Source organism: Triturus cristatus, chromosome 4_1, assembly GCF_964204655.1.
Source record: "Triturus cristatus chromosome 4_1, aTriCri1.1, whole genome shotgun sequence".
Lineage (NCBI taxonomy): Eukaryota > Metazoa > Chordata > Amphibia > Caudata > Salamandridae > Triturus > Triturus cristatus.
Window position 1 is genome coordinate 300,436,078 of NC_140585.1, and position 27,031 is coordinate 300,463,108.

The following is a 27,031-nucleotide window of genomic DNA, read 5'->3' on the forward strand; positions in this document are numbered from 1 at the left end:
TTTTCAACCTTTCCAAACTTTATGTGCAAAAAATCCAAGTGCAAAGTAAAAAAAAAAACTGAATTATCTGTCCTATGGTTATGGCCCTAATAATAATAAGGGTATGTTTGAAACAGTCTCTGAATTTTGCCATCAAAGCTTTGCATACTGGACTTTTTAGAAACCCTTATTTATAATGAGAAAGGAGAACTACGAGTCCCAGCATGCAAATGCATTACCAGCTAAAATCTATAACTGTCTGAAAGTCTAAAAGCATTCCATGGAGATGCCTGTCGCAATTGGGTTATACATGGCTTCCCTTACGAAACAAGCAGTTTAAATGCACCAAACCCCAAAAAAATTGCGTTGCCTTTAAAGTGTTTTTTTTTTTTAGGGTTATTGTAAAACTGGAAGAAACGGCATGGATTTACATTCAAGTAAAATGCTTAATTTAAATTGCATATGAACTAACATTTACAGTCATTTAAAACAATGGCATGCTGAAAAGCTGTACTGCCCTGAAGAATACGCCCCACGCCCTCTCCATTAGTTTTATGGTGGACTCTCAAATCCTACTGTGCAGGATCAAAGGTAGACAAAACACCTGCCGCCCCACGCTGCTGGAAGACTGCAGAGAAGCAGGACAAGATTGCTGTGTCCTGGTGACAAGAGCTGCTGTTCTGGCACTCCTGTGCGAACTCATCTCAGGATTGAACAAGCATTTCCAATGCAATAGGTCTCGCATTTACGTGAGTTTGAGCAATGCCTTTTATTTATGTTTTGGTTTTTAAAACATAAATAAAAGGCATTGTCATTTACAATGCCAATAGCTTAAACTTGCGTAAATGCGAGACCTATTGCATTGCAAATGCTTTTTTTGCTCACTGTCCTAATGTAAAAGGAGAAATAACTTTATGAAAATCAGCCTTTGCCTGGTGTCAACGGTAAGAGTTCAGTTCGAATTGCTGTGCTTCCTACACTCTATACATGAACGAAAGAAAGCCCAGGCGCAATTCGCTTAGTTGGACCTCATGACTGAAGAGTTTCCTGAGTTCTATGGTATAGAGGCTTGCCACCGGAGTATAACACTACCCAAAGTCACCATAAACATGAGCGAAAGAGCATCAACCCCCAAAACGAAAATGCTCACTAAAGAAAGGCTGCAGAAAAAGCATATGGAGGAAAATATTTCGAGGAAAATAAACAATTATTACACACGGCGGTTGAAAACTTCACATTGCCTAAGTGTAGGACTAAAAGGCTATGTAACACAAGCATTTGCAATACAATCGATCTCGAAATTACGCAAATTTGAACTATTGGCATTGTAAATGACAATGCCTTTTATTTATGTTTTGGTTTTTAAAACAAAAGGCCTTGTCATATACAATGCCAATAGCTTGAACACGTAAATGCGAGACCGATTGCATTGCAAATGCTTGTTTCTGTTCTTTCCTGTTTCCCGTTCTAAGACGCACCCCGTGATGCCTCGCTACGATATGGGTTTGAGATTAGCGGATGCCCTCGCTATTAGTTGTTTACCTTGCTTATGTACGTGTCGCAGTTGAACATGATTTCATTGAATGACGCACAATTACATGACCTGTACGTTACTTCCGCAAGACAGCATGCCCCGTATGTGCCTTGTTGAAAATAAGGATACGTTTCCTTGAATTTATTTCATGAGACCTTCACTCATGACGTCACTGTGGAAACGTTGGCGTGATTACCATTGAGCCAATCAGAGCGTCGACACGTGCACCTTTAAACAAGGGTTGCAGTCAAGAAGTTGTCTGTAGGCATGATTTTGCCATTTCAGAAGTTTGGCGCTCACTGAACTCGGTTTACTTTGGACACTGTGGTTGTAGAACTTGTGCTAATGAATACAGGTGAGTCAATGTAAAGGTTTGCATGCCAGCGAATACGGGATTGATAAAAGCAGGGCTGGTAGCCTCTGGTTTTATTTTCGATAAAACCTTTTTAATTTTGTTGCTGGGCTGTGAGATGTATGTGAGATGTATGCCCTGTACTGTTATTGTGTTCTATGCTCTGCCCCTTGTACAGTGTATCGACTGGGGTAATTTTATTTATTGCCTGATGTACGCGTATCCATAATGTGCCCCTGTCAGAAAATAGGGGTGGTTGGAATTAACCTTGACGGGGTCTCCCATATTTGCGGGCGAGTGGTGAGAGGAGAGACAAGCTGTCTGCATTGCCAGAAAGAACAAGCTGTCGCTATTACGCAAACAGCAGCGTGTTTATTTTTGCATCGCGCTTTCACTTTAAGTGAAAGCGCGATGCAAAAATGAACACGCTGCTGCCTCGGCGGAAAAGCACCCAGAGTCTGCCGGGTATCCCCTGTCCTGCCTGTGACCCCCTGCGCCTCTGAGCTCCGTGCCTGCCCGGAGTAAACAAAGTAAACACAAGCATTAAGAAACATGATCAGTCACTCCACGCCTCCAAAGATAAGAAATATCGTCACGACAGCCGTCAAGCATGCGATCAAGTCCCGAGGGGCTGTCCGAAAAGGAGACAGGGCGGTAAGAAAGAAGCCTCCCTTTCAATTGGAGGCCACAGTTTACCATAAACTATGACGCTGGCCAATGAAAAAGAATGGGCGGGGCTTCAAGTCCCCTTCTTAAATTTCCTTGATCACATAAGCTCTCCCAGAGCGAGCAGCGCATGCGCGCTACAACGCTAGGTGAGACCTAAAAACCATAGCTGGTCATGTGAAAAGTGCTGCTGGAGGCACGAGAAAATGAAGCACACCACCTGTGGCCCCCCATGAGTACCGGTACTCTCCTTGCCCTAGGAGAAGTTCCGGTACTCAAGGGACGGAAATTAAAAAGTGCCGTACCAGTGAGCATCGGCCCGTTTAAAGCACTGCCATGAATACATCCTAGAATGGAACTGCTAGTAATTTGGAACGATCCTGACGCAAAGTAAAATGAATCACTCTACATTTTGTGTCCTATACTATTAACATGTTCAGGGCATTACAGAACTCCCACCAGTGCAATATCCTGCATCAGAATCTTTTTTTTACGGAGTTTTATATAGAGCGAACTTAACCGAAGGTATCGCGTCATTGCCGAGATTTGAGGTCAAACGTCCTAGCCGTTAGGCCAACTCGTCTCCCCAAGTATGTTACAGTAATTGTATTGAAAAGTCCATGTAGTATCTCCAGCTACTGGCAGTCAAAACCAAGTTTACATATAACCGTTTGCAGTTAATCCATACTGCCTCGTTTCTAAGACAGTCTAACATGTTTTTAATTAGAAGAATTAGTGTACATTTGATCATCAGAGCCAAATGTGGTGAGTGGGCAATTAAGCAATGGTTTGACACATAAACCATACTTAATATTTGAACCTGTGGTGAACACCATTGGAAACATCCATAGAATGTAGGTACATTGCCCAGTTACTTCAAAAGACTCACTCATCCGACATCTCCTACACGATCTGGTTCAGCTCAGCAACAATTTGTTATACATTGGCCAAACAAAACGAAGAACAAACAGATCAAAGAAAAAATCTGTTGTACATAAGTCAAGGCAGCACAGAATATACGCCTGAGGGCTTGGACCGACAGGGCCGTTCATAACGCAGTCAGTCGGCAGCCGACTACTGCATGGAACATAATTATGGAGGTGTGAACTGACTGAGCCGAACTTATTGGTGTCTGGCAACTGTTGTTCAATCATGGGGGAGCCTAAAGCTTGGAAGACAAAGCAACACCTGGGGTGAGGATGTTGCGTCCAGACGGGAAATTGGATTGAACGAGTCAAAAAATAATTGCATGAAAATAAGGAAGTACACACCAAAGGTATCCTGGGGCGCCAGGTTCAAAAACGTACAATGTAAATACCTGTTTCAACATTACCCGATACCCACAGCAACTGCCCTAGGTGTGGGCTGAGAAGACTCACTTTACCACAGTGCGGAGGTGCCAGGGAGCAGCAGGGGCTGAAGGCCACGTTCTCTGGCGCATTCGGGCAGCATCTGCTGGTCTGCAGAGACCCACCTGCTAGGAGTCATGCCCATACTCCAAAAGGCAAAAGCAGAAGGTAAGTTTATCGGCGTCACCAAGAGACTGATTACAGCCACGCGCCCTGAAGTGAGGGGTTGACCAGGTGGAGGCAACAACAACAGCTTGGAGAGGCGGGCACCATCACAGCCATGCAGACTTGGATGTCCTCTTTCTGCAGGTCCCCAAAGATGGCCACTTATCCTCATAAATGACCCCTGGTTACGCTGGTTCAGTCAACATTTCTAGTGAGAACCGAAGCTTGCGAAACGGAGGACGCATTATTTAACCCAGACTGGTTTCCAAAAGGGGGCACATATTAAAGACAACCTGATTTGCATTTCCAATCTGATCGAAACAACCCTGTCAAGAAAAGGCAGGGCTTTGTACCTTGCATTTATTGACTTTCAAACTGTCTTTAACAGTGTTTCCCGTCAGCGGCTATGTGCATTGACAACACGCTCCTAACAGCACTGATTGACCTTTATTCGAACACTTAGGTTAAGATCAGAGTTATAACTGATTGTTCCACCACCAAAAAAATTCTCACTAATAAGGGCCTAAAGCAAGGTTGTCTACTGGCCCCAATCCTTTTTAATCTATACCTGGCGGATCTGCTTGAAAGATTAGCTGCAGCAGGAGCATTTCCCCCTAAATTGGCCGAAAATAAAATTCAATCATTCCACTATACTGCTCAACCAAACCCAGATCGGTCTACAGCGGCTGCTAACAGTATTATCTCTACATTATAGGGAGAGCAATTTAAAATTTAAAATTGAACAACGCAAATACTAAGGCAATGATCATATCCGGACAATATCCACACGTTAAAAAATGTAAGTTATGAAAGTTGGGCCTCGACCCAAAAAATTAGGTCAGCCTCCAGTCTTGAATGCAGTCTCTCTTGAAAGGGTCAAAGAGTTTGACTATTTAGGCATTCGCATTACAGACACTATGCGCTGGACATCTCATCTGCAAAAAATGCTTCTAACTCACAAGAGGGTCACTGGCGCCCTTCTCAGAGAACATCGTTCCTCTTCATCTAGACCAATAGCCCCAGCACTGGATATATACAAAGCTAAGGGCGTGAGTTCGGCACTCTATGGTGCTGAACTATGGGGCTTAAATAATATTGAGGAACTTGCCAAATCCGATTCCAGTTTCTATAAGGAACTGATGGCACTTCCGCAGAGCACACCTATAGTGCCCCTGTTATCGGATCTAGGGTGCCATGCGTTGAAAGATTTGGCAAAAGTACGCCCCTTACTTCTCTGGGCCCGGCTCTGGCGGACCCCCGAGTTAGCCAAGTATGCGGAGGGCTTATCCGAAATACTCTCTATGCCTTCTTGGAATAAAATCAAATGGCTGAAAGAGGTAAAGTCCCTGCTCTTTGATCTTGGCCTAAAAGATGCTTGGGTAAATAGAACCTCGCCCCCGAAAGCTGAGCTGAAGAAACTTTACTGGAGTTGGGTTATAGGAAAAAGGAATTCCAGCTCCCAATCCAGTAGATGCACTACTGAATTTCTTCTGCTCAAAGAGGACGTTCACTTTGAGCCTTATCTTGATATTATCCAGAAGCCATACGACCGAGCACTCTATTTCAAATTTAGGATCGGCACTCTTCCGGTACGCGAGCTGACTGCTCGCTGGAAACCTCCCTTCCAAACTTCGCCCTCCTGTCCTTTTTGTGTAACCAAACCTGAATCTATTGCACACGTGCTTTTTGCATGCCCAGAATACAAAATCCCAAGATCATATTGGCTTAAACCTTTATGCAGAATCTTGGGTACACGTGACCACCTCATAGCGCTGCGCATTCTTAAATCAGACACACGATCTCTGTTCGTTTGCGCTCTATCGAAATATTTGAGGTGGTCCTGGCTCTTAAGATCCAAAGGCCTTGCAGCCCTCGACTAAGTAGCCAGACTGTTTATCGTTTGTCTGCATATCTATTTTATATTGTCCTATTTATAATGTTTATATGTATTTTACAATTCTTTGTATATCTTGGGAATATGTCGTTATTATATTCATATGATTCGTCTTTTGGTATCACATGTTTGTACAATTTATATTTGTTTGTGCTTTTTAAGATATTTTTTATCGAAATAAAGCTTATTTCATCATCACTAGTGTGACCTTCCCATATTATCTGTCCTCCCCTCTAAAACCAGTAATGAAGCGTCAACTTATGAGGTTTGGTCTGATTCCATTGTTGGCATACAAATATGGGCAAGGGTACAAAGAGGCGGTAGCTACCAAGTGCCGAGCCTGTAGTGCAGCAGAGGAATCATTAATTCACATACTGTGCATTTGTATAAAACTGCGTCCACTGAGAATATACGGTCTCCGCCCAATTTGGCGAATTTTAAGCATACGAACGTGTCAAGCCGCCTTAGTTGAATGCTTGAAAGGTCAGCGCAGCTGGCGGTCCGGTTTTTGAAATATTTGATGGCAATAAGGGCCTCTCTGGATTCCCCAAATGCATAAAACATTAACTCGTAAAGTTGGGGCATGCTATGTTTTTTTCCTTTATTTTTTTTTTAAGGCTTAAGCTAATGTTAACCAATACGGTGTTTCCATTTTCTAAAACTTTTGCATAATTGAATGAAATAATCACTCTAACTTGTACAGTAAGGGAAGAAAATTGTATATTTTATTTGATCTCATTGATAAGATCTTAATTGTGCAATAAAAAACGATATCTATATATCTAAAGGAGCTGCGAACGTCAGATAATGATAAATATTTTAATCTCAGATGACTACCTCGGGAAATAGTTATCCTGGCATTTGTTAGATTATAAAAAAGTTAAAACATTGCTCTGCCTACAACACATTATGTGGAAAGTTGATGGACGGCATTACAGTTGGCTGAAACGAACGGTTGACAATTGAACTACCAAAGAACCTGAACTGAAAGATCGACATCCTACGCCCTACTGCTTCCTGTTCGTTATACATGTGGGAGAACCACCAATATCACATTTTGGGTAGGAACCCCCAGAGATCCAGAGTCGACAGAACAATGGCAAGGGGAAATAGTAAAGTTTTGGCGTAGCACAAACAACATAGGTAGTGTATTATTAAATTAGGGCAACCCACATGCAGCCGTTGGCCACATGCCTGCGTCGCGATTCCTTCAGGCCCTTATGAGTCAGTTACGCTGTCGGAGATAAGCAGTGAAGGTTTCCATGTGTCTTCAGGTTGAGATTCGATGGGCATAAGCTCCCAGTAGGTGGTCAGCTGCTCCTGGCAATAGGACACATCATTGAGCCATTCTTGGATGGTCGGGACTACCCCGTGTTTAGCCAGGAGAAGCAATATATCGCCGGGCGACAAAGGTGCCCAGCAGGTATATCCTTTACGTAGCTGAGCAAATCAATCACTGGTGTATAGGGGACGGAAAAACCAGTCATCTCATGTATATTAGTATATACTGCTCATCAGAACTCTGTTACGTTTGGGCAGTCCCATGCCAATTGTTTGAAAGTAGTAACTAGTGTGTGGCAAAGCAAACATTGGGAATCGGAGACAACACCCATTTTGTAAAGTTGTATTGGCGTGCAATATCATCTATGAACGTACTTGAAATGAGTAAGGCGCAGCTGATGATTTGGTGCTTGCATTTCTAATTGGTCATAGCAGAAGGCCCACCGCTTATCTAACACATCTGTGTGCCATGCCCCTCGAGCCTTCGGGGAGGCGATTGAACAGGAGCTTTGCATGTGATTATATAAGGCAGGGAAGATATCGTGCATCTTGCATAAGGTAGCGCGTAATTGGTTATATAATAAGGTGTCCATTAAGGTGGGGGCCAGGGACTACTAATCATTCCACGGTAGGAGAAATTGGTTATCCAGGTATAAGTCGGAAAATACTCTGATGCCTCTCTCGCTTGCACGCATAATGGCACCTTTATCTTGCAGTGGTGGCACTGCAGGGTTTTTAGCAAGTGGATTGAGGGAGGCATGGTCCATCTCCACAGCGTGGTGCGGTTGAAATGAGGTATGATGAAGCCAATACTGAAGGAAATGAGCTTGAGCACACAGTGCATACAATAGCGTGTCGGGCACCCCCTTAGGCCACTTTGCGAGTGTGGAAGTGTGAGGAGTTTGTATGACACTCGTGGTTGTCTGCCCATCCAGATCAACGAAACAAAGTTTGACCTCAAATCCTGAAAGTATTGAGCTGTGAGTGGGAGGAGAATATTTATGAAAAGGTAGAGAAATTTATAGAGTATAATCATTTTAGATATTGCAATGGGGCCTGCCACGGACAGGGGTAACCTGGACCATTCAGGGACCATCTCATCTAGCAAGTCAATTGCCCGCCTGTAATTAGCTCGCCAGAGCTCTTCTGGATCCCTATTGAGCCACATTCCCAGGTATTTGATTGAACCGAATGCCCACTTCATAGGGTAGTTGGTGTTGAAAGGCATTGTTGCGCCAGTTAGTGGAAATAGATAGGATTTGGACCAAATTATTTGAATCCCTGAATATCCTCCAAGCGCACAACCTCAAATGTTCTTCACATACAGTGAAACCATCAACCCCCTGGCCGTAAAGCTGATGCTCCTATTCCCATGATGTTGACGGAGCCGTGCTGCCCTTGGCTCCATGGCGATGGCGAACAGGAGCGGCAACAATAGCCCCCCCTGTTGTGTGCCATGAGAAATCGGAATGGGATCAGAGAAGAGTCCGTTTAATCGCACATGCGCAATGAATGGGGAGAGCATAAAGGAGCTGGATTGCCTTGTGGGCTGAGCCCCAGTTGCCTGAGCAGTGGGAACAGGTATGCCCATTCTAGAGAATCTAACACCTTAGTGGCATCCAGAAGGGCAGCAGTTGCTGAAACCTGGGGGTTTAATTGGTGCATGACAGCATAAAATGGTGCGAAGGTTGTGCGAAGTCGACTGACCTGGGATGAATCCCGACTGACCTGACCACACGATAAGGGGCAACAGGCAATTGGAGAGTACCTTGGCGTATATATTTTTGTCAACATTTATATTTATTAAAGTAAACGGGTCTATAGGAATGGCATTACACAGCTGGCTCATCTTGAGCAACATTACGATGACAACCTCTCTTAGCCAGGGGGTGGGTGGGGTAAACCTGTAGCCAGGGATTCCTGGTACATCAACATGTGAGGAGCCACGAGTGAAGCATACTCCTTACAGAAGGCAATTGTCAGGCCATCAAGCCCAGGTGCCTTATCCCCAGGTATGCCCCTAATCACCTGTATGATTTCCTAAGTCGTTATGGGTAAATCTAGATATTCGCTGTCGGCGCGGACTAGCCAAACCAATTGTATGGTAACCAAATATGTTATAAGCTAATCAGAACCAAGGATTGGGGTCGCTTCAGAAAGTTGGAAGAAAAAAAGAGGGCATCACACACAGCAATCCTGACTGGGTAGAAAAGAGTTGAGACCCTGCATCCCAGAGCTCTGCGACATAAGCGGAGGCATGTCGTTTGCGCAGCATCCCTGGCAGTGCTCTACCTCGATCACCCTCACCATACCGACGGGCCTAAGCTTTTTTGTTCAAGTAGTGGGTTTCAAGGGATACCTCCTCCTGATATTTCAACAGTTTGTCTCGGGTGCTGGCCAATGTGGAGGGATTCAGTTTCCAAAGCTCAAATATTTTTCTCCAATCTAGATAGCGACCTGTGGATGGCTTGGAGAATGCCCCACTGTTTGACAATGCATACCCTGTGTATTAATACTTTGATTGACTCCCACAATGTCAAAGGTGATTGTACAGAGCCTACATTGTGCGCAAAGTAGTATATTATGGCTGCGCGAACCTGGTCTCTAAAGACCACAATGCACAGTGCACCAGATGGCAAACACATTTTGTTGGGGGGGGGGGGGGTTTGTAAGACCAGCTTGACGTGCAGGATCACGAGAGCAATTGGGGTAGGTGATCCACTGATGTAGTCCAGGACTGAGCGTCTTTAGACAATAGCCAGAGAATCAATACTGGACCATGCTTTGATGTAGGCTGAGAAACAGGTGCATTCACGGGCATTCTAGTGTGAATGTCACTACACGTCTTACAAGAGGTTGTCTTGGATCAGGGTGTTAAGGGTTTGTGCAGGTTGGGGGTGCGGGCGCTTAGAGGTTCCAGATCGGTCTAGCTGGTCCTCCAGCATAACACTAAAGTCGCCACCCCAGATAATGGCATGGGGGTCCCAAGTCAGATCCCAGTCTCGAAATCCCAGAGAAGAACTCTGGGTCATCCACGTTGGGACCTTATACCGCAACCGAGATCACTGGTTGGTTGAGTAGCGTACCAGCAAGAATCAATTATCAGCCATCTTTATCAATGAGGGAGTGGTAAGTCTGCCAGGGAAGCCCCTCATGGAGCAATATTGCAACCCCTCTGGCATAATTTGAGCAAACTGAGGAGCGTGTTCCTCCAAACTAGAGGGCATGAAGCTCGAGAGAGGACCTGTTGGCCAAGTAGGTCTCCTGCAGAAAGCAAGTTTCTATTTTGTGGCGATTAAGGTAAGCATGGACAGGTAGTGTTTTTTTTGCAATCATTAAGGCCTCGTGTATTCCAGGTGAAGCATGTCGTGATAGCCATGTTATACGACAGAGCTAGGGGGCCTAACTTGAGGGTCATGAGTGAATGTGTATGGACTGTGGGCGTGGTCCGCGGTGACTGTGTTCTGAGGCAAAAAAATAAGCATAACAATAACCAATCAGCAAGTTAAACAACACGTTCCCAACCACTACAACCCCCAAATATGGTTGAGATATACAAACCTACCCCTCCATCTCAAATAGACCCTACCAGTAATGCATCTAAGTTGGAATTTATCCTTGGGGGCGGGGAAAGACCGGGCATACTCCCCTGCCTAAACAGCCGGGTGGCCGAACGACAGGCAGCAAGGACCGCCCATTCTTAACGGGAGTGTTGTACATTAGGCACAGATACAGGAAATCAATATGGGAGCCTGAAAAGCGTATAAGTGCGGCTGTCAAACACCCTGGTAGTTGGGCTAGTAGCATAAGCCGCATGTGGGCACCAGAACCAGAGTCGAAGTTAAAAAAAACAGAACACAGTCCCACCCCCTCTGGCATTGGCTCAGTAATTTTAGCAAGCTGCAAGTCTTCTGAAGTTTGTCAAGCCTTCCGAGGGGACCTCTTTCCTTTGGCGGTCTGTTTACCAAATTTTAAGGCTGCTGTGCTGTGGGGTCTATGAAGAAGTGTTGCTTATGCTCCATGGAGATCCGCTGCCTGGCGGGGTACAGAAGAGCGAGGGAAATGTTGGTTTGTTGGAGGATCCGTTTCACGGTCAAGAATTCACGACGGGCTACTTGCCTGCGTAGCACGAAAAAAGGCCGCACTAAGTTACCACATCGACTCAGGGAACAGACGTGGCAGATCAGACCCAAACTGCACCAGAAAGATCTGCAAACGTTCCTGAACGCTGTGCTGTTGATGTGTTGCCACAGGCAGTCCTTGATCTGATGAATTCTTGTTGATTTGGGCGGTCGACTGGCAGAGCCTCTCTTTGGTCTAAACTGGGGTGGCATGGTGAGCAAAAGAATGATGGATTTAACCCAGATCTCTTAACTGGGGGTGAATGTTTTGATTTGTTCTGCATTCTGTCCATCAATTGTGTGTCTTTTGCTCTCTAGGTAGCAGCCATTTTGTAGCTCCCCAGCGAGCTCTATTTGTTAAATATAAAAAAAAGTCTTCAGTTATATCAATGAGTTGTTTTTTTTAGATTGATGCCTACGAGACAGAGGATCTGTTTGGTTGCAAAGACATTTTTGGGGACATGCTGAAAGCTTCCCTAAGAATGTATTCCAACCATTGCTTACCATTGGCTTTGTGTTTTGTATCTCACATTTGCTGGCCCTCTATTTGCTGGCTTGAGTTGTTTTAGGCTGTCCAGCATGTCTTTGCCCCTCCTGTTGAAAATATCCTCTGACTGGCTCGATGGGGGCTTGCTTTCTGGGAAATCTTTGAATTCTTTTTTGGGAGGCACTCCACAAGAGAACATTTTCAGCTGTTTCCCTTGTATTCTACTTAACAGCAGCAAATGTGCTGTATTTCATTGAAAAGGTTTCCTGTCTCCTACCGTTCATTTTAACTGATTCTCCTTATCTCTGCCTCTACCAGTTCATCAATCTCATATGCCTGTGAGGAACAATGTTCTATCTACTAGCTTGTTTATTTTAGTCAGTGCTCTTCACGAATAGCATAACAAAATGGTTTCTTACCTGTACGGTACGTTTCGCAGCTTTAACAATTTCTTGAATTCACATGCTGGTCATTATTCTACCATCTAGTGGTTGAGTCTAGAATTCTCCACTGTGATAGTAGTATGATTTCTCTTGTAGTTTTTTTTTTTTTTTAGGGCGACGACTGTCCCACCATTTGGTGTCTAATCCAGCCTCTCCTGATCACATAACGCCCTCTCTGGAAGCTCGTAAACATGGTCGCCATCCTCACAGTCTAGATTCATTTTTTTGTTACTTCCCCCATCTTCTGAGGAGGTGGGTGGGGTCGCCTGTGAATCCAGAACATTCTTCATGGTGCAAAACTGCAAAACTAACCTTACAGGTAAAAAAACATTTCATTTTGCAGTTTGAATCTTATATGGATGTACATGCTATGCATTGATTTGGTAGCGTTTTTTATTCTTGTTTGTAAATAGACCTTTCAATACCTTTTGTCCTCTTTGAGTTTCCTTGTTCATTTGAATGCCTATACACAGAAGTTACTACTTGTGTAACGATATATCTGTAAGAGACATTAGTTAGTGATAGATTCCTTACCTTAGAATAATCCTCAGGCATCAGACTGGATCCGGAAAGTTTTGCTAGCAGTACCGTTGCGTGTCAGGAGGTGGCATCCTGCGGCTCCGCGTACGTCGCTGGCGTCGTAAGCGCTGAGATGACGTCACGGAGACTACATAGGCGCCACCCATGTGCTCTGATATCAGTTCTGTACACGACTTTCCGCGCCAGGAACGCAGAGCCATGCAAGGAACTAACCACTGGTTCCATGAAACTAGGGCCCTGAAAGGGGATGACCTTAACCCTAGAATCAGTTTGCAGAACGGGGAGGATGGATGGGGCGGTAATGTCTCTTACAGATATATCGTTACACAAGTAGTAAGTTGTGCATCTGAAAGAGACACATTAGTGATAGATTCCTTACCTTAGAATAGATACCCCAGCAATACCAACCCCGGAGGAGGGACTGCGAACCGATCACACCAGAAAGTCACAGAGAACAACGGCCACAGAAGCCGTCTCTCCGGACCGGACTGTCAAGGCAGTAATGCGTGGTAAACGTGTGCAGCGAGGACCACGTATCTGCCTGACAAATGTCAATCAAGAGAACGCCGCGTCCCAGTAGTGGCTGCAGTTGTCCTGGTAGAATGAGCATGCAGCCCCACACGAGGCTCCTTCTTAGCCAAGGAGTAACACACTTTGATGCACAGAACGACCCACCGCGAGATAGTCTGTTTGTGCACAGCCCGACCTTTCTTGGCACCCACGTAGCCAACAAAGAGCTGGTCATCCACCCGGAACTGCTGTGTACGCTTCAGATAGAATGCGAGCGCACGTTTCAGGTCCAGAAGATGGAGCCTCTCCTCCTCCCTTGAAGGATGCAGAGGCGGAAAGAAGGTGGGCAAAGTGATGGTCTGCCCGATGTGGAAGGGTGTGACAACCTTTGGCAAGAAAGAAGGACGGGTCCTTAAAACCACCTTGTCCGGATGAACAGAAAGGAAAGGAGGCTTGGAAGAAAGGGCCTGGAGCTCACTCACTCTTCTGGCAGAGGTGATATCTACCAGGAAAGCCGTCTTCAGAGTGAGAAGACGCAAAGGACAGTTATGAAGTGGCTCGAGGGGAGCGCACATCAGATACGTCAAGACAAGGTTTAAGTCCCACTGAGGCATTATGAACGGCACCGGAGGAAACGTGTGTGTAATGCTTTTCAAGAAACGGTTAACAACCGGGGACTTAAAAAGAGAAGGCTGATCTGGAAGCCGTAAAAAGGCGGAGATGGCCGAAAGATAACCTTTGATAGTGCCCAGAGCAGAGCCCTGCTGGACCAAAGAAAGAAGGAACAGAAGGACTTCAGAAAGAGGGGGCAGAAAGGGGATCCACAGCCTTCGCTGTGCACCATGCCACAAACTTTTTCCACCTGCAGGCGTATACAGTTTTAGTGGAGGAACGCCTGGCTTGCAGAATGACATCACAGACTTCGGGAGGAAGATTGAAAGCTGTCAACTGTCGCCGCTCAATCTCCACGCATGGAGGTGGTGGCTGGAGAGGTTCGGGCGGAGGACCATCCCCTGCTGCTGAGACAGAAGATCCTCCCGAAGAAGCAGACGGATCGGGGGATCGATCAGCATGCTGAGTAGCTCGGGATACCATCATCTTCGTGCCCAATCCGGAGACACAAGGATGGCTTGGGCCCGGTCGCGCCGAATCTTCTTCAGCACTCTGGGCAGAAGTGGTATAGGCGGAAAGGCGTACAACAGACCGCAACTCCACTTGCGATGAAAAGCGTCACCGAGCGAGTGCCGCCTTGGAAATTCCAATGCGCAGAACTGAGGACATTGCACGTTCTCTTCGGTGGCGAATAGATCTAACCAAGGCTCTCCCCACTGCACCACGTCCGAGTTCAGACGCCATTCGGGATCCATCAAGCACCGGCGGCTGAGTTCGTCTGCCCTGGCGTTCAGAGAACCTGCCAGGTGTTGAACCACCAAGGTAATGCCTTGACGTTCCAGCCATGTCCAGAGGCGCAGAGCCTCCTGACATAGGGTCCAGGAACCCCCCCCCCCAGTTTGTTGCAATACCACATGGCGGTGGTGTTGTCCGTGAACACTTGCACCACACTTCCCCAGACAGACTTAAGGAATGCCTTCAGTGCAAGTCAGATCGCCCGATACTCCAACAGATTGATATAGAGCCGGGACTCCGCCGGAGACCAGTGGCCTCTGATCTCTGCCTCTCCCAAGTGGCCTCCCCATCCCAGGAGGGACATATGTCATCACTGTGTCCTCCGGTTGGGGAAGGGAGAGGGATCTGCCATTGACCCAATCGCGATTCGTGAGCCACCACTGCAAGTGTCGTGCAGTGCCCTCCGAGATCCGGACAAGATCGGACAGGTTGCCCAGTTGCTGCGCTCACTGGAACTTCAGGTCCCACTGCAGAGCTCGCATACACCATCTGGCATGTGGAACCAGCAGGATGCAGGAGGCCATCAGGCCCAGGAGCTGGAGGGTCATTCTGACTGAAACCCAGGATAGAGGCTGAAAGATCGGAATCATAGCCTGAATATCCCGGACTCGCTGCTCGGGAGGATAAACCCGGAACAGCGTTGAATCCAGAACCGCTACGATGAAGGGGAGCTTCGGAGAGGGACTCAGGTGCGACTTTGGCACGTTGATAGAGAACCCCAGCAAATGCAGGAGGTCGGCTGTAGTCTGAAGGTGGTTGACTACTGCCTGGGGCGAGCCTGCCTTCAGCAACCAGTCGTCGAGGTAAGGGAAGACTGACACCCCTAACCTGCAACCACCGCCATCACCTTCGTGAACACCCAAGGGGCGCTGGTAAGGCCGAAGGGGAGCACGGCAAACTGAAAATGCTCCTGGCCTACCGTGAACCTCATGCAACGCCGGTGGGCCGGCAGGACGGGGATGTGAAAATATGCGTCCTGCAAGTCTAACGCTACCATCTCGAGGGTAGCCAAGACCTGAGCCAGAGTCAGCATTTTGAACATCTCCTTTCGGAGGAAGCGATTGACGTTCCCGGAGGTCCAAAATGGGATGCAGACCCCCTTTGTCCTTCTTGGGGACCAGAAAGTAGTGGGAATAACAACCACACCGTACTTCTGGCCCAGGAATGCACTCGATGGCCCCCTTGGCCAAGAGGGCCGCAACTTCCTGCTGGAGAGTCACCAAGTGGTCCCCCGACAAGCAGTGGTGCCGAGGTGGCATGGCTGGAGGGATGGACTGAAAGGGAAGGAAGTAACCCTTGCAGACAATCTACAACACCCATTTGTCCGATGAAATAGCGTGCCAGTGGGGGAGGTGAATGCAAATCCTGCCACCCACTGGCGTGGGGTGCTCCACAAAGCTCGGATTAGGAAGGCTTGGAGGCAGAAGCAGCGGAGCAGAGGTGGACTGACCCCCACGCTGATTCCCAGAGCCGCCCCTGTGGAAGCCGTGTCCGTAGCCGCGCTGAGGCTGGGATGAGTGTTCAGAAACGCGGGGTCACCAGGTGGTGGCGCCTGGCGACATTCTTATCCACAGGGGCCCCTGTGGCCGGCCTCGACCAAATGCCCAACAGGACGTCGGTGAGGGCGTCGTTGAAGGGAAGCAGAGGCTTCGAAGAAGTAGACGCAGTCTGGAGCACCTCAGTGAGTATATTAGTTTTGAGGGCCACCCTAGGAAGATCGAGGTTGAGGACCTCAGCAGCCTGACGGAGCACCATCATGTAGGAAGCGCCCTCCTCCATAGTAGGCGGGGGAGAGGCAAACCCCGGGTCAGAAGAGACATTGAGGTCGCCGGCGTCCTCCAGGTCAGCCACCCAGTCCTGCTCGGAGTCACAGTGACTGGCAAGTGGGTCCGAGGACCCCTCCCAGTCATCCTCCACCTCGGTTGCAGGAGGAACCGGCCGCAGAGGCAGAGCCCGAGCAGGAACATACGGCGTCGGAAACGGCGCCGTCTCCCAATGCGGATCCCAGGCAGGAACAAAAAGGTCCTGGAACGGGGGCAAGGGCGGAACGAACGGCACCCACTGCGGCGCCGGAGGTGGAGCCGAGGGCTGCGCCGACAGCGCCGGACCTCGTGGCGCCGGGGCCGGAGCCAACGGCGAAGGATCCTGTGGCGCCGAAGCTGGATCAGCCGGTGGCACCAACGGCCCAACAGGATCTGGACACGGGACAGTGGGGCCCAAAGGCACGCCGGCGGGAGCCCGAGGCCTAAAATGGCGGTCCATGGTGGCAAGAAACGCTTGCACCTGTTCGGGAGTCACCAACGGACCCGGGTAAGGCGGGTAGGCCACGGGACTCCCAGGCTCCAAAGGAGCCGCAGGGGCAGAGCCCTTGTCCCCCTCGTACGCATTCGAGGACCAACAGGGGGACGTCAGAGAGCGAACCCGCTTCTTCAACTTTATATGATGTCGCTTACCGGAATCCGAGGGCGAAGACTTGGAGCCCGAGGAGCGACGACTGCGGCCCCGCAAGCGATCCCGGGAACGATCCCTGGATCTGGAACAGCGCTGGGACGAGTGCCGGACTTCCAGCAGCTTCCGGCGCCGCTCCCTCAAGGCCTTCGGGGCCATGGCCCGATAGTCCCGGCAGGACCGGGAGTCGTGGTGGGTCTCCAGGCAGTAGCGGCAAACATCGTGGGGGTCCGCCACCGACATATTGTGACGACAGGCCCCACAAGACTTAAATCCAGGCATCCCTACGTGCATCAGGAGAAAAAAGGGGGGGGGGAACAAAAAGTCTCAAAAGAGTATTCAAAAAGTGACTAAGGTACGTGCTCTAACTGGATCTGCGCTTGCTGGCGCAGAAAAAGAAAGAACTGACGTCAGCGCACCTGAGTGGCGCCTAAGTAGTCTCCGTGATGTCATCCAGGCGCTTACGATGCCAGCGACGGACGCGGAGCCGCAGGACGCCACCTACTGACGCGCAACGACACTGCTAGCAAAAGTTTCCGGATCCAGTCTGACGCCAGGGAATTATTCTAAGGTAAGGAATCCATCACTAACATGTCTCTTTCAGATAATGATGTTTTGTGAACATGTGGAACATGTGCACTGAGGACCAAGTAGCTACCAAGCAAATATCCTACAATGGTATATTTGAGAGAAAGGCCATCGTTGCTCCTTTTTTTGCGAGTAAAGCGTACCATTGGTTCGTAGCTGTATACGTACAATAGTGTGACACATTTGGATCGTAAGATACCTCTGTTTTCCTTTGGTCGGCAAGACTTTCTAAGGTGAGGCAGTCCTTTGTGCTTTAGAGTTTGATGTGTGAAACTCTACCCCAGTCAATTTTTTCAGTGTTACTGGGTTATCTGACCCTTGAAAAAGAAAGTGAAAAGGGACTACCATATTGGATAATGCCGGACCCAACAACTAAATGGAGGAATAATGCACAGCATGTTAATCCAGAAATGATTCAAGCTGCAAAACTTAAACAATCCTTTACCTTAAATGTCGTGCCTCTGCCAGAGGTGCTGGAAGGGGAGGGGTGTGATGTAGTACCCCCAAAATATTATTTCAACAAAGGAGGGGGGGACGAGGAGCTATTAGAAAAGGTCCTGTACCAGGGCTCCCAAGTTAAATGCAACAGCAGTCTGATGGTAACAGTTCCTAAAGGATAAAGTAAGAGAGATTCAGACAGCCAGTTAGGCTTAAGAAGGATGTGCAGTGTCTCCAAGATGGTTAGAGTGTGCCGAGAAAGAGTGAAGGTACTCCTATGTGGATCTGTAAGTGCCCTCACACACCCAAACAGGTGTATAGCATCATCATCGGGCTTATGCTCCTCGTGGGGGTGGCGCTGCAGTCCCTCACGGGCCCGTTTGACGGGGCTCTTTGTCGGAGATCTTCAAGGAGTTTGCCGCATTTGTGCATGGGGGTGTGTGGGGCTAAGTGTAAGTGGTGTGGTGAGTGAGTTCTAAAAAGAGCCCAAGGACACTTGCAATTTATTGAGGGTGTCCTCGGGGTCCAGGTAAAATATATCACGGGGATGGAGAAGCAATCTCAGTTGCCTGTGTGAGAGGGGAAAAGGAACAAATACAATCCCTCTTTTCCTGGACCTGGAACTAGGGAGGGCCGTAACAAGGGACACGATAGTCGACGTGTCTCTTATCTCTTGCTTTGCAACTACTTTCCTACAATTAGGACTCATGGGTTTATAGGGTGTCTCTTTCCCGACTCCCATTTGACATACCTTACTCTTTTGGTCCTGATGAAGCGCCCCCAGATCCACTAGGGACTATCTATGGCGCGAAACATGTCGACCCCCTGACACACTCACTTTATTCACTACACGGGTGAGAAAAGAGGGATTGTATTTGTTCCTTTTCCCCTCTCACACAGGCAACTGAGATTGCTTCTCCATCCCCGTGATATATTTTACCTGGACCCCGAGGACACCCTCAATAAATTGCAAGTGTCCTTGGGCTCTTTTTAGAACTCACTCACCACACCACTTACACTTAGCCCCACACACCCCCATGCACAAATGCGGCAAACTCCTTGAAGATCTCCGACAAAGAGCCCCGTCAAACGGGCCCGTGAGGGACTGCAGCGCCACCCCCACGAGGAGCATAAGCCCGATGATGATGCTATACACCTGTTTGGGTGTGTGAGGGCACTTACAGATCCACATAGGAGTACCTTCACTCTTTCTCGGCACACTCTAACCATCTTGGAGACACTGCACATCCTTCTTAAGCCTAACTGGCTGTCTGAATCTCTCTTACTTTATCCTTTAGGAACTGTTACCATCAGACTGCTGTTGTACCCCCAAAATAACCATGCTGGAGTTCAGAAGTGAATGAGCAAAAAGGATACGTTTCTTACCTGTAATCCTAGTTCTCTTCCAGGGGTATCCTCATCAAAGTCCTAAGCACTGAATATTCCGGCCCATGTGCGGGGATCCCGGAAATAAAAAATATATAGGAAAAACATATACGTATATATATATATCTGTATATATATTATTTGTTCTCATCTCAATGCAGCCCCCATTTAGGAGGCTAAACAATGCAATAATAAATAACTGCTTTTGCAAATACAGAATGTATGTATAAACCACAGGAGGACAAGTACCACTTGAACTCTTTTTAATGAGTAAAACTCATGAAAAACTGCAAAAGAGCAGACATTGTTAGCCTACAGGCTGCATTGTAGACCAATAGCATAGAAAATGAAAGCACCTGCACAAAAAAACTGGCACCGTGCCTTTAAAGCAGCCATGACCCCTAGCTTCCCATCATGCCTCAGGGGTGACAGTTAGGTCAGTTGTTCTTTGCGAATACCCGAAGGTCAGGGCACAAAAATATAGTTCAACCATACAACCGTCTCATTTGCCTGGGGAGGCGGGTGGGTTGCTTAGGACTTTGATGAGGATACCTCTGGAAGAGAACTAGGATTACAGGTAAGTAACTTATCCTTCTCTTCCAGGGGATCCTCATCAATAGTCATAAAGACTGAATAGAATAGCAAGCCCATCTTCCGCCTGCGGGCAAATGAGAACAACTGCAGTAATCAGCTGTTGAACAAATTCCTCAAGGAGGCCTGGCCTACTTGGGTGTCTGAATCCAGATAATAGTGCCTTGTTAATGTATGGACGGCCCTCCAAGTTGCAGCCTTACAGATCTCAGAGATTGGCACGTTACTAAGGAAAGCAGTCGTAGCCGCCTTTCCCCTCGTGGAATGCGCCTTGGGAGTAGGCTTTTGTGCCAATTGATAAGCTAACTTGATGCATGAAACTATCCACCTGGAGATGGACCTTTTTGAGGTGGGAAAAACTGCTCTGATTGACCCATAGTTAACGAATAGTTGATCAGACTTTCTAATCGACTTGGACCTATCAAGATAGAATTTGAAAACTCTTTTTAGGTCAAGTGAATGCAAAGCCCTCTCTGCTGGAGTGGAGGGATTGGGGGGAAAGGGTCGGAAGTGAAATGGTCTGATTCACATGGACATCTGACACCACATTCGGAAGGAAGGAGGGATGAGTCCTCAAAACCACCCTATTGAGATGGAAAACAGTGTACGGTTCCTTTGAACAGAGTGCTTGTATTTCGCTCACTCTGCGAGGCGATCGCTGCCAGGAAAGCTACCTTCCAAGTAAGGTGTTGCAAGGTTGCTTTGTGGATAGGTTTGAAAGGTGGACCCATCAACTTTGATAGCAACAAGTTCAGCTCCGAGGGCGGTGAAGGAGGCTGGACCGGAGGATAGACCTTTTTTAGACCTTGTAAGAAGTTCTTCACAACCTGCAGCTGAAAGAAGGATGGCTGAGAAGGTGAACGCCTATATGCAGCAATGTTCCCTCTAATTTCTTTCATGTGTGTGCAGCAGTGTAGGTTCTCTGTGCGCTGCAGCCATAGCCATGTGCGCCAGGAACCAGACCGCGTGCGTGTGTGCAGCACCAAATATCACTCCAAACGTTTGCTTAAAACCCTAGCAGCCCAGCTGTTGAGAGAAATTTTATTCCTCTGATGTAACATTTCCTATACATTGATTTACACACTATGATTCAGTGTCTCTGTGTAATGTGTGTGCAATGTTAAGTGCTTAACACCTTACACTGGTATGAGTGGCGCTATTAACCAAAATAAATATGAAAGAGAGGGGTTATGGAGACTTGAGGGGCACTGTTAAAGGTTGGTAATGAGAGTATCTGTGGCGGAGGCGGTCATTGGGGCGCCAACAAACATTGTCACACCAGGCGCCACCAGCACTAAAGTTGACCCAGTTCAAATGGCACTAATAATTACACTGAAGTTATAAAAACATCCCACATAGCAATTTGAAACCTTGGCAGCTACGTTGCTGCGTTAATAGGGTTGGGCTGCGGGGTGATTGTGTGCATTTGTTAAGGTTTTCGTGTTAATTGCAGCACATGATGGGTGCTACGATTAACATGAAAACTTTTAACAAATGCACAGGGAGACCTTAAGAATTTTGAGTGCCCTGGGCCAAACTTATTTCTGGGGCGCCTTATTAGAACAGCTTTGGATTTATGATCCAATTTGAGCTTTTTCATGTCCTTTTTGGCCAGGTCACCGACACTGCAGAGGCACACTGGTCCAAATTCTAAATGTGCTTCCATCTAATATTCAGGGCTAATGGTATGTGTTTTCAAAATTGTAAGATAGGCTGAAGGAAAAGGAGAGACTAGTGAGAAATAGGATTTAGTGGCGGAGAAAGGGGGGGAGAGAGGAACTAAGTAGAAAAAAAGTCTGGGCGCAACGATGAGAAATTGGCAAGGAGGTAATGGATAAATTGGTAAGAGAGAAAGACAGAGGCAGCCAGAGGCTTTGGAGAACTGGGTGGGAGAACGGAGAATGGAAAACCGGTAAGAGAGAAAGCAAAGAACAGGCAATGAGAGGGAAATGGAGACAAGAATGGGATGGGGAGAAGGGGAAAGGGGGGAAACGTGGAGCGGGACTGATATGAGGAAGAAGAAAAAGAAGGGAAGGAGACGGCGAGAGCAGCTGGGGAGTGGAAGAAAAAAGGACAAAAGATATATCAAGAAGACAGCGAGTGTGGTATGGCAATGCTTTAGAAGTAGCGTCTCTGCATATCGACGTTGGGGGGTTCTATAAGGAGCCTTTTTCACCATCTTGTCATTTGTAAACGCTTGCTCTATGTAACTGTGCTAACCTGAACAAACTAAGAAGGGTGGAAGGCTGGTAGGCCTTGCCAAGATTTATAATCTTGCCAAGATGCAGGTCTGAGCAGATAGCAGCTACAAGTGTGTAAATGACTGATCCATCTGTTGGGAGAATTCTCTTCACTAACACTTGCTTCCCATCTCTGTTTGAAACGCAGGGGCAGCAACATTGTTGTGGTGTCACCAGGGCTTTAAGTGGAAGCTTTTTCAATATTATATAAAAGCCATAGTTGCTGCTTATTTATCTCATGCAACTAACAACCACTGACAAAGCCAATAGTCCGACTTGTTGTAGGTATAAATTTACTTGTATCATATATTTGGATGCAATGACAGAAACAGGGCACACTATGCCAAACACAGAAAAGTTTAAAAAGTCACACAATCACCCCGCAGCCCAGCTCTATTAAGAAGAGAACTACAGCAAGTCTACAAGCACGGCGTGTGCTTTATTCGCCATGTTTGTAGAGTTGCTGCATTTCTTTTCTTAATAGAGCGCAGCTGCAGGGTGACTTTCAGATGAAGTGAAACGGGATGACTAGGAGCATTGCGCTTAGAGGCTTTTATAGGTGAGAAAAGTGATCACTGAACTGCTATGCAACTTTCAAATCGTTGAAAAAATACAAACTTGGACGAACATTAAAACGCGGACAAGAGATTTGTGAAAACCTGCATAATCACTGCACTGGTACATCACCTAGTCCCGTGGAATGCTCAGGTCACAGATCATCATGCATAAAAAAACACTCTTTCTAGATGTCAGTTTCTCGAGACAATAATAGAAGAAAACAAGTTACTTACCTGTATCTGTAGTTCTCCAGTATTGGAAGCTTTCATAGATTCACATGCCTGAATCATTCCCCGTCGTCGAAGACGGGAGTCTCCGGTATATAAAAAAGCAATGCTTAGTTGGATAGAAAACTGAAAAGAGGCCTACGCCCATTTCCCTTTTGCAACCCATAACCTTCGTTATGTAAAAGAGACCAAACTTGTCCCTGAATCAATAAGAGCTCCTCACCCTCTAGAACCCTCCTGAGAGAACATTTTGCCCCTCAGATTTTCGTGCACTTGTGCCATAGACACCTTTTGTGCTAAATCTAAGGTGAGCCTCTCAGGGGAGGAGGGTGGGTCGCATGTGAATCTATGAAAGCTTCCAATACTGGAGAACTACAGTTACAGGTAAGTAACTTGTTTTCTTACTCCAGTATTGGAGCTTTCATAGATTCACATGCCTGAATCAGAATAGCGAGAAGTAAAATATAGCACATTTTTTGTTACCCAAGACCTGGAACAAGGGAACATAATGTAGCTTGATTAAAGCGGTCTTCATATACCAATACACACAGAAAACACTTTCCAAATTGCATATAATACAATATACAACAATAAAATGTGCATATGTAACCAATAAAAGGAAGGAGGGATGATAAAGAGGCCCCCCCGTCAGTGGAAAAGGTTCCTCAGTACTGCTTGTCCTACTGCCACATCTTTCTCTGCAGGTGCATCGAGGCAGTAATGTCTGGTGAAAGTATGCGTACTCTTCCAGGTAGCAGCTCTGCAGATATCCTGGATAGGTACTCCCGCAAATAAAGCAGTGGAGGTGGACACTGCTCTTGTAGAATGAGCACGGACACGTGCATTTAATGGCTTCCCTGCCGCCTGATGACAAAACTGTATTGCGCTTGAAATCCATCGGGCAATTCCCCTCTGTGACAAGGGGAACCCCTTCCTGGGGGCACTATATGCCACAAACAGTTGGGAAGACTTGCGGAAAGGCCTTGTTTGCTGCAAGTAAAACTTCAGACAACGTTGAACATCCAATGAATGACGAGCTCTCTCCGCTGCTGTTGATGGTTGAGGGAAAAACCTCTTAAGAATCAGCGGTTCATTCAGGTGAAAGTCTGTAGGCACTTTTGGAATTAATTTTGGATTAGTCCTGAGAACAATCCTGTCCTCTTTGAACTGCAAAAATGGTTCTTGTATTGAGAGAGCCTGTATTTCCCTAACTCCTCTGGCTGAAGTGAGAGCTATTAGAAGAGCTACCTTCCAGGATAAGAACTTTAGATCCGCCCTGTGAATTGGCTCAAAGGGCTGCTTCATCAATTGAGATAGAACAATGTTCAACTGCCAGAGAGGTGGAGGAGGCCTTATGGGAGGAAAAGTCAGAAACAATCCCTTCATGAACTGTTTGATAATCCTTTCAGACCACAGTGATGGACCCGAGGAAGTTCTTCTATATCGAGAAATCGCAGCAAGATGCACTTTAATAGAAGCATGGGCTAAACCAGATTTTGCTAACATTAAAAAATATATGGAATAATTTCATGTGCCGCTGAGCTTAGAGGATGAATATTACGTTCTTGGCACCACAAACAGAATCTCTTCCATTTCATCCTATATGTCTTGTTTGTACTTTCCGCTCTTGCATTTGATAGTATATCTCTGCATTCTGATGAAATATCTAGGTGTTGAAATTCACAGTGTTCAGGAGCCAGGCCGCTAAGTGTAGCGATTTCGGGTCTGGATGAAGCACTTGTCCCCGGGACATTGTCAAGAGTGATGGTATTGGTTGCAGACGAATCGGATGAAACTCCGACAGCAGGAGCAACTCTGTGAACCAGTGTTGCCTGGGCCACCACGGAGCTATCATTATCACTTTGCACGGTTCTTTCTTTATCTTTGTGAGAACGCGTGGCAGGAGGGGAATCGGAGGAAAAGCGTGAGCAAAGACGCCTGACCATGCCATCAAAAACGCATTCCCCCAAGATCCCCTTTGGTGATGCCAACTTGCGAAGAACCGGCATTTTTTGTTCTGAGCTGTCGCAAACAGATCCACTGTCGGAACTCCCCATTTGAAGAAGATGCTTTGTAAAATCTCCTGGTTGATTTTCCACTCGTGGCATGTGGACTTCAGCTTGCTGAGAGTGTCCGCTTTGACATTCTGATCTCCTGGAAGATGTTCCGCTTTTAGAGACAACTCGTGTTGAACAGCCCACTTCCATATCTTTTGTGCTTCCTGCGACAGGGAGAGTGATGTTTTACCTCCCTGCTTGTTGAGCTAGTGCATTGCAGTTGTGTTGTCTGTTCTTATCAGAACAGATGCTCCCTGAATTCTTGGTAGGAAAGCCAGCAATGCCAAGCCTATCGCTTTGAGCTCCAGCAAGTTGATGTGGAGCTGCTGTTCCTGCAATCCCCACCGACCGCTGACCTGTAGATCCTGAAGGAACGCCTCCCCCTTCCTTCCAGGGATGCATCGGTGAGAATTACCAATGGACCTGGTTCGGTCAGGAAGGAAAGGCCCACCGCAATGTTCCTTTTGTGGGTCCACCATGCTAGTGCTTGCCCCATAGCCGGCTTGATCTTATGTTTATATGTTTCTAAAGCGCTCAAATGCCGAAGCGTCTTGGCGCTGGAGATGCAATGGCAGGGAAAAGTGGGGTTAAGTGGGCTATGTGGCAGCGAAGAGCTTAGTTTTTAGTTTTTTTCTGAACATCTGAAGGTTGGATTGGAGCCTCATGGACCGGGGCAACTTATTCCAAAGTCTAGCTGCACAGTATGTGATCGCCCCCCCCCCCCCCCCCCCCCCCCCAACCTTCTCTTCTGATCTTAGGTACTCAAACTAAACCTTGAGTGGCCGATCTTAGGGTACGCAACGGGACATAGGGTACAAAGAAACTTTCCAATTCCTCAGCCGGCCCCCCATAAATTGCCTTATGCACGTATGTAAGCACTTTGAATTCTATGCGCTGCTTTATAGGCAGTCAATGGAGGGAACGTATCCCGTCTGAAGTGGGTTGTCCTCTGTGTAGGCCTAAAATCAGCCTAACTGCCTCGTTCTGCAATGATTGTAGTTTCAACAATTGAAACCTATTGATCCCCATGAACAGGGCGTTTGAATAGTCCAGCTTCGAAAGAAAAAGAGCCAACATTACCGTTTTTTGAAGCTCCTGAGGTATGAAGGGGAAAACTTTTCTCAACGTCTTCAATAGGAAAAATCACGAGGACACAAGACTATTGACTTGTTTAGCAAAATTAAGCTTGCTGTCTAAAAGGACCCCCAAGTTTCTGACCTTCTCTACTGGGAACGGACATTCTCCCGCCTCCACCGGCCACCATGATTGATTCCACAAGGGTGGACCCGGCCCAAACGCCATCACCTCGGTTTTGTCTGTATTTATTTTTAGGTAATTCTGGCCCATCCAGGACATGATTTCCGTAAGACATGCATAAAATCTGCGTGCAATGGTTTCGAGCTGATTGGTGGTAGATATAATCAGTTGGGAATCGTCTGCGTATGATACCAGCGTAAAACCTTGTTTCCTGACGAGGTCAGCTAGAGGTGTAACATATAGATTAAACAGAGTTGGAGATAGGGCCGACCCCTGTGGAACTCCGCAGGGGAGGTGGAAGCTGTCAGATCTCATACATTCCCAGAACAACCTGTGCTCTCTATTTTCTAGGAAGGAAGTTAGAAGGGACAAGGCGGTCCCTCCCACTCCCATGTCCCTCAGCCGCTGCACCAGAACTATGTGGTTGACGGTGTCAAAAGCGGCCGACAAATCGAGGAGTAGCAGGACCGGCTTCCCACCACCATCCACTACCCTGAGAATCTGTTCAACTGT

At 47.2% G+C, this 27,031-nt stretch overlaps 1 protein-coding gene across 4 annotated transcripts in view; it reads right to left on the minus strand.

The window, feature by feature from the left end:
• Window positions 1-27,031, minus strand: part of CECR2 (CECR2 histone acetyl-lysine reader) — a 646,890-nt gene that overhangs the window by 5,379 nt on the left and 614,480 nt on the right. The window lies entirely within an intron of this gene.